Source organism: Pristiophorus japonicus, chromosome 2 (genome assembly GCF_044704955.1).
Source record: "Pristiophorus japonicus isolate sPriJap1 chromosome 2, sPriJap1.hap1, whole genome shotgun sequence".
Lineage (NCBI taxonomy): Eukaryota > Metazoa > Chordata > Chondrichthyes > Pristiophoridae > Pristiophorus > Pristiophorus japonicus.
Genome location: NC_091978.1, coordinates 237,623,235 through 237,637,068, shown reverse-complemented (window position 1 = coordinate 237,637,068; position 13,834 = coordinate 237,623,235).

Here is a 13,834-nt window from a genome sequence, read left to right as displayed (position 1 = left end):
GCTGAGGATGGGCTCAATGTTGGGAGGTCTCGTACACCTGGTCAGATGCAGGGCGGCACGCAGGAGAAGGTGTCGCTATCAGCGCCATGCAGAGAGGCAGTGGGCAACACAACAGAGAGAAGGGCATGCAGACATGTTCAGACCTTCAGCTAGAAAGGGTGGCCAGGAGGGAGATGGCATCAGGAGGAGGGTGAGGGATGCTGACCCCACCCCCTCCAAATACCGGGAGAGGAGCCTTTGCAGCAAAAGCCTCCACAGGAGCCCAAGAATGAGGAGGACCAGGGAGATGGCCAGCAGGCAGCTGCCAGGGGAGGTGGCCAATGCAGAGGTGGGGGAAGGAAGCCATACCCTCAAAGGTTCTACAGACCTCAGTTCTCCTTCCTCCGGCTCACCGAGGAGCAATGCCTGTAAAGGCTATGATTTTGGGTAGAAGTACTGAGGGAGCTCTGTACTGTCCTGTGAAAAGATCTGCAGTCTCAAACACGCTTCAGGACCGCCCTCACCAAGGTCACCATCGCCTTGAATTTTTATGCGATGGAGTCTTTCCAGTCTGCCACTGCAGACATTGGCAACATCTCCCAATTCTCGGCATCTAGGTGCATCCGGCAGGTCACAGATGCACCGCACAGGAGATGGGTCCAGTACATCTCCTTCCCAATGACAAGGGACAAACAGTTGGAGCAGCAGGCCGGATTTGCCTGAATGGCAGATTTCCCGAGTGTGCAGGGTGCCAGTGATTGCACACACGTTGGGCTGTGTGCGCCACATCATCACCCCAAGATCGTTGTAGGCTTCCACTCTCTGAACGTCCAATTCATGTGTGACCACCAGCATTGGATCCTGGCAGTTGATGAGAGGTACCCAGGCAGTAGCCATGATTTGTTCATTCTTCACCAGACCAGTGTGCCCGCTGTCTTCACCGGCCCAAATCAGGATTGCAGTTGGCTGCTTGGGGACAAGGGATATTCATTGTCCACTTGGCTGCTCACTCCACTGTGGAACCCCAGGACAGCACCAGAGCATGCATACAATGCTGCTCATTGTGCCACCAAGTGCAACATCGAGCAGTGCATAGACATCCTCAAGCAGAGGTTCCGGTGCCTGGACTGCTCTGGTGGCACCTTGCATTACTCTCCTCAATGGGTCTCCATAATCATCGTGGTCTGCTGCATGCTGCACAACCTGGCCATCATGAGGGGACAGCCGCTGGAGGTCGAGCCAGCAGCACCACCTGAGGAGGAGGAGGAGGAGGCGCAGCAGGAGGAGGGGGAGGAGGAGTAGGAGGAGGAGGATCCCCGTCGCCCCAGAGCTAGGAGGCATCGTCCCCATCGCAACCCTGGAAGAGAGGTGCAGCTGCGTCTCAGCTGCTCACTTCAGATAACCCCATCCACACATCACCCTTCAGCTCCCACTTTCAATGGCCATCACAATGAGTGCCTTAACGCAAAATTGCCCACTCCCAGATGAAAAACCTGGCCAGATATATCTGCCAAAAATAAAGATTTATCCAATTATCCAAATCACTGCAAAAGCAGACCATAAAGAACAATATAATGATACTGTTATAATTTTTTACCCCTGTGCAGCTCACTATAATACCTGTTACATGTGAATGCCCTAATACCACGCCTAACTGTCATTCCTGTGGCTGCAGCATGGGTTCAGGAAGGCTGCCGTGGTTATTGTCTGGGATCTACAGCTATCCTTCTAGGACACCCACAGAATACCTCTGAGCCCGGAAGGGCCGGGTGCAGACTTGCCATTGCCCTCCTGAGAGGCTGCGTCCTCACATATATGGAGGTGCCTGACACTTCCCCTGCAATCTCCCTCCATGCACTATGTACTGCTTGTCTGCCCGGTCTCCCCATGTCAGGAAACAGTATTCTTCTTCTGTCCTCCACATCGTCCATCAGAGTCTCCAGCTCCATATCCTGTGAACCTGTTGGCTCTCCTTGCACCTCTTACACCAGCCATCCTTGCAAACCCCTTCCCCCCTCAGGCCAGGGAGCAGCAGGGAGCAGCTGGCTCATTAGAAACCCTTACCTGCATGCTGAATTTCTTAGTGGTGATAACGCTCAAATTAAGACAGCCATGTTGATGAAAATTCCACTTTGAAAGGGTTCATTAGCGCTGGAACCCATTTGTTCATTTTTGGAGCTGAATATGGGGTGGCCATAAAAAAATGTTGGCGCTAATGGCCACAAAAAGGCGGGGGGAGCACCAGCTGTCCAGCGGTACTGAATTTTGAGGCCCTGGTCTTTTTATTCATCTCCAAGAGTGATTTGAAGGGCTATGGCAACTTAGTGGTTATGGTACTGAACTAACAACCCAGCTGTTTTGAGTTCAAGTCCCTGCATGGCAAGTTATGAAAGGAATACAATAAATCTATCGGCTGGCACAAGAAAAAAATGACCATGAAAGCTGCTGGATTGTTGTAAAAACCCAACTGATTCACTAATGTCCTTCAGGGAAGGGAACATGCCACTGCTATTCAGTCTGGCCTAAATCCATTCCCATGCTATGTGGTTGATTCTTAATACCCTCAGGGCAACTAGGAATGGGCATTACTGCCTTGACTGTGTTACTCACATCCCAAGAAGAAAATTTAAAAATCGACACTCCATGCTTGGTTGCCTCGGTCTCTTCACTATGATCTTCTCATTGGCCGTCTAAGCTCCATTCGACCGAAACTCCAATTCATTCAAAACACCACTGCCTGCCGCCACTTGTCCCTCTCTAAGTCTTACTATTACCTCTTGTGCTCACTCAGATAATTAGTTCCCTATATGTCAATGCTTTTCCTTTAAAAGCCCCATCCTTGTTTACAAACTGTTTACAATATACATAGATGACCTGGAAGAGGGGACAGAGTGTAGTGTAACAATATTTGCAGATGACTCAAAGATTAATGGGAAAGCGGGTTGTGTAGAGGACACAGAGAGGTTGCAAAGAGATTTAGATAGGTTAAGCAAATGGGCTAAGGTTTGGCAGATGGAATACAATGTCGGAAAGTGTGAGGTCATCCACCTTGGGAAAAAAACAGAAAAAGGGAATATTATTTGAATGGGAAGAAATTACAACATGCTGCGGTGCAGAGGGACCTGGGGGTCCTTGTGCATGAAACTCTTTTAGAGTCTACCTGCAAAACATAAAACATGTATCCGTGCCACCCGACCTGGATGACACACCAGACATTTACAAGGCCCTTTTTTTCTTTTTTGTTTCTTTTTTGTTTTTTTTTTGTTGTTTTTTTTTTTGGGCACTAAAATCAAATTTTTTCCTTTTTCCAGTGCCCCCTATAAAAGGAGAGGGGGACACTAAAAGTACCGGCAATTAAAACAAAATAAACATTAAAACGTAAAATCAAATTAAAATTTGGTTGCCGGGCGTGATGATGCACTCCAGTCCCTCCGGTGCCCACCTCTCGCGGAAGGCCACGAGCGTACCGGTGGACACCGCATGCTCCATCTCCAAGGACACCCTGGACCGGATGTAAGAGCGGAAGAGAGGCAGGCAGTCAGGTTGAACGACCCCCTCGACCGCCCGCTGCCTGGACCGGCTGATGGCACCCTTGGCCGTGCCCAGGAGCAGTCCTACGAGGAGGCCTTCGGACCTACCCGCTCCCCTCCGCACAGGGTGCCCAAAGATCAGGAGAGTGGGACTGAAGTGCAGCCAGAATTTCAGGAGCAGCCCCTTCAAATAATAAAACAGGGGCTGCAACCTTGTGCATTCCATAAAAACATGGAACACGGACTCTTCCAGACTGCAGAAATTGCAGGCGGCCTGGGAGTCCGTGAACCGGCTTAAAAATTTGTTGCACGGCACTGCTCCGTGCACCACCCTCCAGGCCAAGTCCCCGATGAATAGTGGGAGGACCCCTGCGTAGAGTGCCCTCCATCGGGGACCCCCGCCTCCTCCGGACGGCAAGATGGTACGCCATGGCGTGTCCGGACGGCCGGCGAGGATGGCAAAGTTGAGGGTGTGCAGGAGCAGCCCGTACAGGAAACCCCTCCGCGCGGAACTGAAAGGCACGGAGGGGATTTCCCCGAGGCGGCTCAAGTTGTGAGGTCCTTGTGCATGAATCCCAAAAAAAAAGTTAGTTTGCAGGTGCAACAGGTAATCAGGAAGGCGAATGGAATGTTGGCCTTAATTTGAGAGGGATGGAGTACAAAAGCAGGGAGGTCCTTCTGCAACTGTATAGGGTATTGGTGAGGCCGCACCTGGAGTACTGCGTGCAGTTTTGGTCACCTTACTTAAGGAAGGATATACTGGCTTTGGAGGGGGTACAGAGACGATTCACTAGGCTGATTCTGGAGATGAGGGGGTTACCTTATGATGATAGATTGAGTAGACTGGGTCTTTACTCCTTGGAGTTCAGAAGGATGAGGGGTGATCTTATAGAAACATTTAAAATAATGAAAGGGATAGACAAGATAGAAGCAGAGAGGTTGTTTCCACTGGTCGGGGAGACTAGAACTAGGGGGCACAGCCTCAAAATACGGAGGAGCCAATTTAAAACCGAGTTGAGAAGGAATTTCTTCTCCCAGAGAGTTGTGAATCTGTGGAATTCTCTGCCCAAGGAAGCAGTTGAGGCTAGCTCATTGAATGTATTCAAGTCAAAGATAGATAGATTTTTAACCAATAAGGGAATTAAGGCTTACGGGGAGTGGGCGGGTAAGTGGAGCTGAGTCCACGTCCAGATCAGCTATGATCTTGTTGAATGGCGGAGCAGGCTCGAGGGGCTAGATGGCCTACTCCTGTTCCTAATTCTTATGTTCTTATGTTCTTATGTAAATCCCTCCCAGCTTCACCCCTCCCTGTGTTTTTCAACCTCCTTTAGCTCCAAGTGCCAGCGTTCATCCTGTGACCTTTTATGGAAACCTCTCTGCTCCACCTTCATCAGCAGAGAAGCTGTCATGCCTCCATGCTCTGGAACTCTCTTCCTACGACCCTCCGCTTTGCTCAGTCTCTCCCAGCAGCTCAAAGCCTCCTCATAAACTGTCTCTTTGACCATGCTTTGATTCACCTTTCCTTGGTCTTCTCCTAATGTTGCTTTGTGCCCATGTTACTCTCTTTGTTGAGAACCTTGGAATATTTATTAAGTTAAAGAAACTATGCGGTAGAATTTTTACAGGGGTTCCCCCATATCCCATTGTGACTTTGGTGGAAGATTGGTGGAAAGCCCGGAGAAATGGCATTGGGAGAACCCCCATAGAAATTACTGATGGAGATAAATGCAAGTTGTTGTTGTTGTTGTTGACCTATGTATATGGTGTCAGCGTGCACTGTGGATTCCACTGTGGATGATATTCATGCAATCTCGTGTCTGCGGCTGATGTACAGTGCTAATGACACAAAATCACCTTATCCAGGTGTCTGGCTGTCAGTATAATATTTTACCTTGCTGTATTATACATATAGATATATATATATCCATCGGTGCAGCAATACACATGACATGATAACAACATCAATCATGCAGTATAATTGCAACACTAAACGGGATTATTTTTTCTAAACAGAAGTTTCCACTAATTTATGTCTTTTTTTACTTTCCTTTCTTTTATTATCTGCTTGAATTAAATATGAAAACAATTGTTCAAATATTCAGCTTGATGCTGCTTAAATGCATTTCCACTAAATGTAAGAGCTCTAAACCAGAGATAAACCTGTGCAAGCAGATTTAGACAACAAATTTGTGAAAGTGAAATCTGTTTTGGCTACGAAATTGATAAATTGCTTTGAACAACATTATGTAGAAGAATTGGATCAAGGTCTTCTATTGTCTCAGTGAATAATAGTATGTGATGTTATAGGTTAACCTTCAACAGACTTCAACTGCACTGAAGACCAGTGAGAGATGATTACTTAATTGGAAAATTCACTTGTAGCAAATTTCTAATAAGTTTAACTGAAATCCTGGAGATAGCGAATTACAATCAGCAATTTTTATACTATACATTACTATTCACTAACACTGAAGGCAAAAGCTTCTGACTGCTTTAATAGCTTGGGTAAACCTACAGGACAAACAATTCTGATACAAGCGTGTCTAGAGATTCTGTGTCTGCCTCTCTTAATCATTTTCCTCTTGCGAATATGAATTGGAATAATGAGTCAATTAACTTGCTAAAATGCCAATGATATGCAAAACAGCCTGCAAGTCAGGAGTTCCGATGTCTGGATTTTAACAAGTGCCCCATACTGTGCATGACTGATTATTTTTCAGTGCTGTAAACATGCCTCATCATGTCCCTTTTTATCTCAGTGCAAAGCTAAAAGTTTAATTGCATAGGGCAATTTAATAATGAATCCCGTGTAACCGACAAAGTCCTGAAAGATTATTTTCTGCGAGAGAGCTCCTAACCTTTAACTGCGCTTGACTTCCCTGGTAGAGGACTCTGCCTGTAGGTCAGTAGTAACCAAATCTTTTTGCAGTCAGATACAGATTAAGTACATTTTGGTTCCTATAGGCTCTGGGTTTTTGGTATTTAAAAAGAATCGGGTGGGATTATCACTCCACTCTTAATCTATAGCGGGGGAATTTCCTCCTATATATTTTGTTAACCATGACAAACCGATTACACACAGAAATGATCAAAGGGGAGAATCTGTCTTGTTTTAATTTCAAATCAGCTAGCAGTTTACAGCATCAATATCTGGAACTGAAATTCTACCGATTGGAATCTTTTACCATTTCAGATCTTTGTAGATGCCTACAATTAATGCCAAGGAGATTCGATTTATCTAAAAAACAGTAAATTCTACTCAGAAATATACTTCCGGTGAAAACTGTTTCTACAAATTGAACATGGAAATATGGGCTTCCCCAAGCATTATTGCTATAACTTGGAGTTGCCAGGCTAGGAAAGCAAACCTTTTTCCTCCTCAAGCATGTTATGTTGTCACTAAATAAAGACCAACTAAAAACTTATTTCTGTCCTCAGGGAAGTAAAATCCAGGTCAGCCGGTTTCAAAGTGGGATTGGTAAAATACCTACAATTGGTCGAAGACATTGCTATGAATTAGCTGGAAGGTCCATAATCATTTAACTTGCGCCACTTGAGATGCATTTCTTTTTAGGTCAATTCAAATAACAATGGTCCACATACCTGTAGATTGGATTCATGCAGATACTGAGGCAGATTAACCTCTTATCACCCATGGGTATAAAGGATTGCCTGAAAGAAGAGAAAGAAAGATTTGTATTTATATCGCACCTTTCACAACCTCAGGACATCCCAAAGTACTTTACAGCCAATTAGGTAAATTTGAAGTGTAGTCATGTTGGAAACTAGTGCAGCAAATAAAGGAAAATCAAGTGGAAAGGATTGCATGCCCGTAATGCACATCCCCCCATTAATTTAAATAACTGGAGAATTGGGAAGACTCCATTATGTGCCTATTTTATTTTGTGCATTGCACCGAAGCAATCCTGTATACACTGAGGACAAATTTGTCCCATTTTCACTGCTTAGATGTGCAAGATTGAAGGGCTCTCTGCTGGCTCTGTAAGTAAATACTGAGCCATACAGGTCAGGGAAATTCAAGGTCTGATTCTGGGCCTGCGCTGAGCTAACTGATCTCAGTTATGGGGTTTCAAAAACTGGCTGCAACATCATCAGGTTAGTGAGGAGAAAAATTAAGCAAGGTGTCCTCTCCTAGTCACTGTGCAATGCGCCCCTGCTGAAAAATACACCGATGTAGGAGTCTGGTGAGGACAGGATTGGATTCAGCTACAAGGGGGCAGACTCAGGGCCCAGCTGCTCAATTTTGCTGACTGAGGCGCAAACTGTTCCCGGGCGCAAACTTTACCGCCCCACCGGCATTACCGACCGAAATCATCACAGTCGAAAATCCAGCCCAATGTCTTATACAGAACAGAATAACAAGATAAAATTTGGTGCCTGGGCTCATACCTGAAGAATGAGCATGCAATGAGTGACCATTTGGATGGCATAATTGTCTGAAATAGCTTCAACAGTAAGGGAAATAGGCTGATTGGCACAGAGAGAGACAAAAAAAACAGTTCGGTATTTCTTGCAAAGGTTGTGTCAGACTGAAACATGAAATTTAATAGTGCAGGAAGTTAGTCTCCTTTTGAGCTTTATGATCTGACCTATAGTGTGTAAAGGAGACCTTCAATCAGAGAACAAGGCTTACTTCCTAATCTGAGAAATAATTATTTTTTTAAACGCACGTTAGATTTGCAAGGGAATGACAAACACATTGGGAGCTGACAAAGTGATATTTCCTGATCCCATTCATTCCAGCGGCACAATTAGGCCAATGATTTTAAGGTAGGTCTCTTGATCCCATAACTGAAGATAGTAGCATTGCATTTTAACTGTTTAAGAATCAATACTGTACATCGAGGCTTCAGACAGGTCACATTATTATTGCTGTATTTACAGACAACCTGTGATGAATAAAAAATGCATTTTAGACGATTGAAAGAATACACGCCAGGAATTTCCATGAAAATTCCAACATGACTACAGTGTAAATGTGGTGTTGCGCATTTTTGTTTTCTAAAGAAATTCCCACATAATTAATTTACTCAGTTTTTACGCTGAAACATGGCTATGCACGAATTTCCTTGATTGTTTCCAAGATGTGTCTGCCAAATGCCTTTACCGCTCATTTACATAGCTCCATCCACCATGCAAAAGACGAGCTCATACAGTTTTCCTGGATTTAATTGAGATTCACGTTCCATTCCCTCATTATGCAAGCATTGTGGGTCTTTCCAGACCACTAAATGCTGCAGCAATACTGCTGTGAAACAAGAATGCTCTATTTCACACTCCACACATGCAAGATTCCTGATTTTATTTTTTTTAATCTTTACTAATCAGCAATATGACACACGCAGTAAGTCTTTATTTTCTGAGGGGAATACACCATTTTAAAAGTACCATCTACAGTTGTAACACCAAGGCCAACAATTGCTGCCGTTGCATTTGCATTTGTTTAATGACGGTTTTTATATTCAACAACAACAACTATTTATAAAATGCCTTTAAAGTAATAAAATGTCCCAAGGTGCTTCACAGGAGTGCTTTAAGACAAAACAAATCAATTTGACACCAAGCAACATAAAAGGAAATTACGGCAGATGACCAAAAGCTGGGTCAAAGAGGTAGGTTTAAAGGAGCATCTTAAAGGAAGAGAGAGAGGCGGAGAAGTTTAGGCTGGGAGTTCCAGAGCTTAGGGCCTAGGCAGCTGAAGGCACGGCCACCAATGATTGAGTGATTATAATCAGAGTGCTCAAGAGGGAAGAATCTGAGGAGCGCAGACATCGCAAGGGGTTGTGGGGCTGGAGGAGATTACAGAGATAGGGAGGGGCGAGGCCATGGGGGAATTTGTAAACAAGGATGATCATTTTGAAATCGAGGCGTTGCTTAACCAGGAGCCAATGTAGGCTGGCGAGCACAGGGGTGATGGCTGAGCAGGACTTGGTGCGAGTTAGGACATGGGCAGACGAGTTTTGAATTACCTCAAGTTTATGTAGGGTAGAATGTGCGAGGCCAGCCAGGAGTGCATTGGAGTAGTCAAGTCTAGAGGTTACAAAGGCATGAATGAGGGTTTCAGCAGTAGATGAGCTGAGGCAGGGGCGGAGACAGGCAATGTTACGGAGGTGGAAAGAGGCGGTTTTAGTTATGCCGTGGATATATGGCCGGAAGCTCATTTCCGGGCCAAATATGACACCTAGGTTGCGAACAGTCTGGTTCAGGGAGAGGGATGGAGTCGATGGCTAGGGAACGCAGCATGTGGCGGGGACCAAAGACAATGGATTTGGTTTTCCCAATATCCTGTGCAGCATCAGGTGATTGTGGAGAAGGTTAGTTTTGTTGTTGGTGATGCTGGTGTTCCTGGTGCTGCTGGTGTTGGGGTTCATCGTGGTCAGATTCTGAGGACCAAGGTGACAGAGTGTAATGGTTCCCATCCTGATGGAGTAGATACCAGTTGAAGGTGAGATGACAAAAGCACTCTGTCAAAAGTGAGAGAGGTTGCTATAATGAGGTGAGCCCGGCTGGAGAGTTTGCTACAAAGATCTGCAACCTGCATAAAATACAATCTGTCTTCCAAGGGGAGAAACTAAAGAGTGTCTGCATTTGGAAAGTGCGCAGGTGTAAATTGTGAGGTTTTATACAAGTCTTAATGCTGTCACCAATCATCTGCTTCAATGGTCTCTCAACTATTTTAGTTGAACCGTAAATCAAGTGCCCCCTTTTGGCAAGGGCACCAGAACTGACAAATTTCAAATTAAACTTTTACAGTAACTTACATCAAATTAAAATTTGGTTGCCAGGTGTGATGATGCACTCCAGTCCCTCCGGTGCCCACCTCTCGCGGAAGGCCACGGGCGTACCGATGGACACCACGTGCTCCATCTCCAGGGACACCCTGGCTCAAATGTAACCATGGAAGAGAGACAGGCGGTCGGGCTGAACGACCCCCTCGACCGCCCGCTGCCTGGACCAGTTGATGGCCACCTTGGCCATGCCCAGGAGCAGTCCTACGAGGAGGCCTTCCGACCTGCCCGCTTCCCTCCGCATGGGGTGCCCAAAGATCAGGAGTGTGGGACTGAAGTACAACCAGAATTTGAGGAGCAGCCCCTTTAAATAATGGAATAGGGGCTGCAACCTCACACATTCAACATATACATGGAACACGGACTCATCCAGACTGCAGAAATTGCAGGCGGCCTGGGAGCCCGTGAACCGACTTAAAAACCGATTGCACGGGACTGCTCCGTGCAACACCCTCCAGGCCAAGTCCCCAATAGCTCTGCCTCAGATGAACAGACGAGGCAGGAGCAACGTGAAATCCATGTGCGACCCGGTAAAGTGAAAAGGTGAGTAAAATATCACTGTTAAGGACATCGAAACAAGCCAATAATTGGCTTAATTGCCTCCTCCGCCGTTGCATGAAGGGTCTGCTCAGTGCTGCCAGACCCGACATTGTGAAAGGTGCAGGGTGGCAAATTCACAGCGGGGTCCCGATCCGCTGGGGCAAAAGAAGCACTTTCTCACCTGACCTGCCACCGTTTTTCCCACTGACACCCCGAAAAATGTCCCCCTAGTTTATGTTGATAATTGTATGAAAAATGAAGAGGAATTGATGCTGTCGCCTTCCTTATTTTCCTTCCGGGCTTGACAAGTTTCAGAGGAGTTTACAGAATGGCCATAGTTTACCTTGACCAGAACAGGCTTTTCTTAAAGCTGACAGGACTTTTCACCATCCAACAAATGCAGAATTCCAAAGGTTCACAGTGCCCGTTATTACAGTGGAGCGTGCAACATTCCTGCCCTGGAACTCTTCACTGTGCCTTGAGAATGCTGATTTCTCAGGAGCAGCCACGAGGAAGATCCACGCTGATATGGACTTCTTTATAAACCAATCGTAAAAAGAAACAGAAAAAGACTACCCTGTATACTTAAATACACAGAGGGCAAAATTCGATATCGTCCTATTTGGGAGCAGTAACCGAGGCGAGGAGGGACTTCCTGGCCCGGCGCGGAAGTCCTGCCCCGGCCACGAAATTGGGTTTACAACCCCCGTGATAAAGTAGCGCTCAATGTTGGGTGTGCCACTTCTTCTCAGGGGCAGGATCAGGGCAGTAAGCGCGCAAAGTTTCCAATGCTACTCGGCCTCTCCATGTAGCACTCGCACGAGTACAGGACCCTCCCCTTCCGTTAAAGGGAGGACATGCTGTGAGCTCTGCAGTGGGGCGAGGGGCCTCCACAATGCCATCGGGGATGCAAGGTGCTGTGGCTGCTGCCTGGCACAGAAGCAGAGTGTCGTCTGCACCCGCCCTTTACATTTCGCCCCGTGAGTGGAGTGCGGCCCAGTTCACGACCTGCGAGGCTAGCGCTGATATTGTGCCACTGCGGGGCAAAAGTGGGTCGCTGCGCACGGTGATGATGTCATCATCCCCGGAGCAGCATCCTGGGGAGCTACCGGTGAAAGTGGGGCACTGCCGGTTTTGCGCTCTCTCACCACCACCGCCCCCCCACCACCCCCGGGTGAGAAATCGTTTCCGCCCCGCTAGCACCCCCCAGGGGCATTAATGAGAAGTGCAAATAATGCGAATACTCCCCCACAAAGTCTAATGGCTTCAGACATTGAATCCTCTTTTTTCGTAAACAAAAAAAACGTAGAAAAGTTGATAAATTTTACTGCAATTTTATATATATTTATTAGACCTCTGATTAAAGGGCTGCTATTGAGTAATAGCTGAGCTCAGACAGCAGACCATTAACATCCCAGGTTTGATCCTCCATTTGTTTTAAGTTAGCTCTCTGCCAAGGTGGCAGTTGGGGTGCTGCAAATGGCCTCAGAATTCTGGGTTAGTGAAGAGAAAATAAACAGCAGTTTTCACCCCAGATCCCGACCTGCCTGAAAGTGCTTTGTGTGTGTGTAAGTGTGTGGACACTGACCCAGGCAGAAGCAGACTAATCTTCGATGCCCCTGTGGGTGGAATAGTCTGTGGACATTTATTGTAAAGACTCATATACGAATACGGCCCCTTGGGTGAAGAATTGGAGAACGACTGGCATTCATGGATTGAATATGAAATGAATAAAATTCCAACCAGCAAAAGAGCAATTTGGGGTTGTGGCACATTCGGGGCTGGATTTTTGGTTGGATTGCACCTCTGTTCGTGCCTCAGAGGGGCGGTGAAGGATGTTTAAATATTTACCACTCGGGCAACCAGCTTCCAGCGACACGCCGGGAAATTCGGTGCCGGTTTTGCGGCAAAATGCTACTGCCTCGCTCTGTAGTTTCATTCAGATCATGACGTCAGTCATCGTGCAACAACCCCGCCAGCGCCCTAGCATTTAACATCCGCCCCAAGTCACACCTGAAAAACCAGGTGTCCCACGGTCATGTAGGCATTATTTGCAGCATATTTAAAGTGACATCAGCTCCTCAGTGCCTTTGTTGCCTCTAAATCAGAGGTCATATTGACTGCAATGAAAGCACACTGCGTGAACCTCAGATTTTAAAGCGGCAGATTTATCTGCCATTATAGGTTCCTTACAAATCCAGTGAAATAATTTAAGGGAGCATTACTAGTTTGCCAGCGTCTCCTACTCCATGCTCTTGGTTAGGCAGCGTCAAGATAGAAGGGCTGTTGGCCATGTCGGGTCAAAGATGAGAAGAGGCCGAAGATGTCTGGACAGGAGGCCTTAGCCCCCCCCGCACCCTCCACGGGTTTACAGGCAGCAACACTCAGACCTCCAGCTCTCTGAGTGTTTGAGAAGGCTGCACTTCTGAAAGGAAGTGTTGACAGAGATATGCCATCTCCTACATGCAGACCTGCAACCTCACATCGGCACCAGGACTGCGCTGCCCATCGCAGTGAGGGTCACTGTGGCGCTGGCCTTCTATGCCTCCCGCTCCTTCCAGGCTGCAGCAGGGGGCATATGCAGTAACATCGCTGCATTCGTCATGTCACAAAGGCTCCCTACACTCGCAGAATGGACTTCATAACATTCCCAATGAGCAGGGATAGTCAGAATGAGCAGACATGTGGCTTTGGCAGGATTGCGGGCTTCCCGAGCATTCAAGGAGCCATTGACTGCACACACGTGGCCTTGCGAGCACCATTCAACAATGCAGAGGTATTCAGAAACCGAAAGGGATACGACGCCCTGAATGTACAGCTGGTGTGCGACTACACACAACCCATCCTCGCAGTGAATGCCCGCTATCCAGGGCGCGCACATGATACTTTCATCCTGCGTGAGAGCAGTGTGTCACGATTGTTTCGGCCAGCACGGGAAGGGCGCGGCTGGCTAATGACCCCTCTCCACAACCCCAC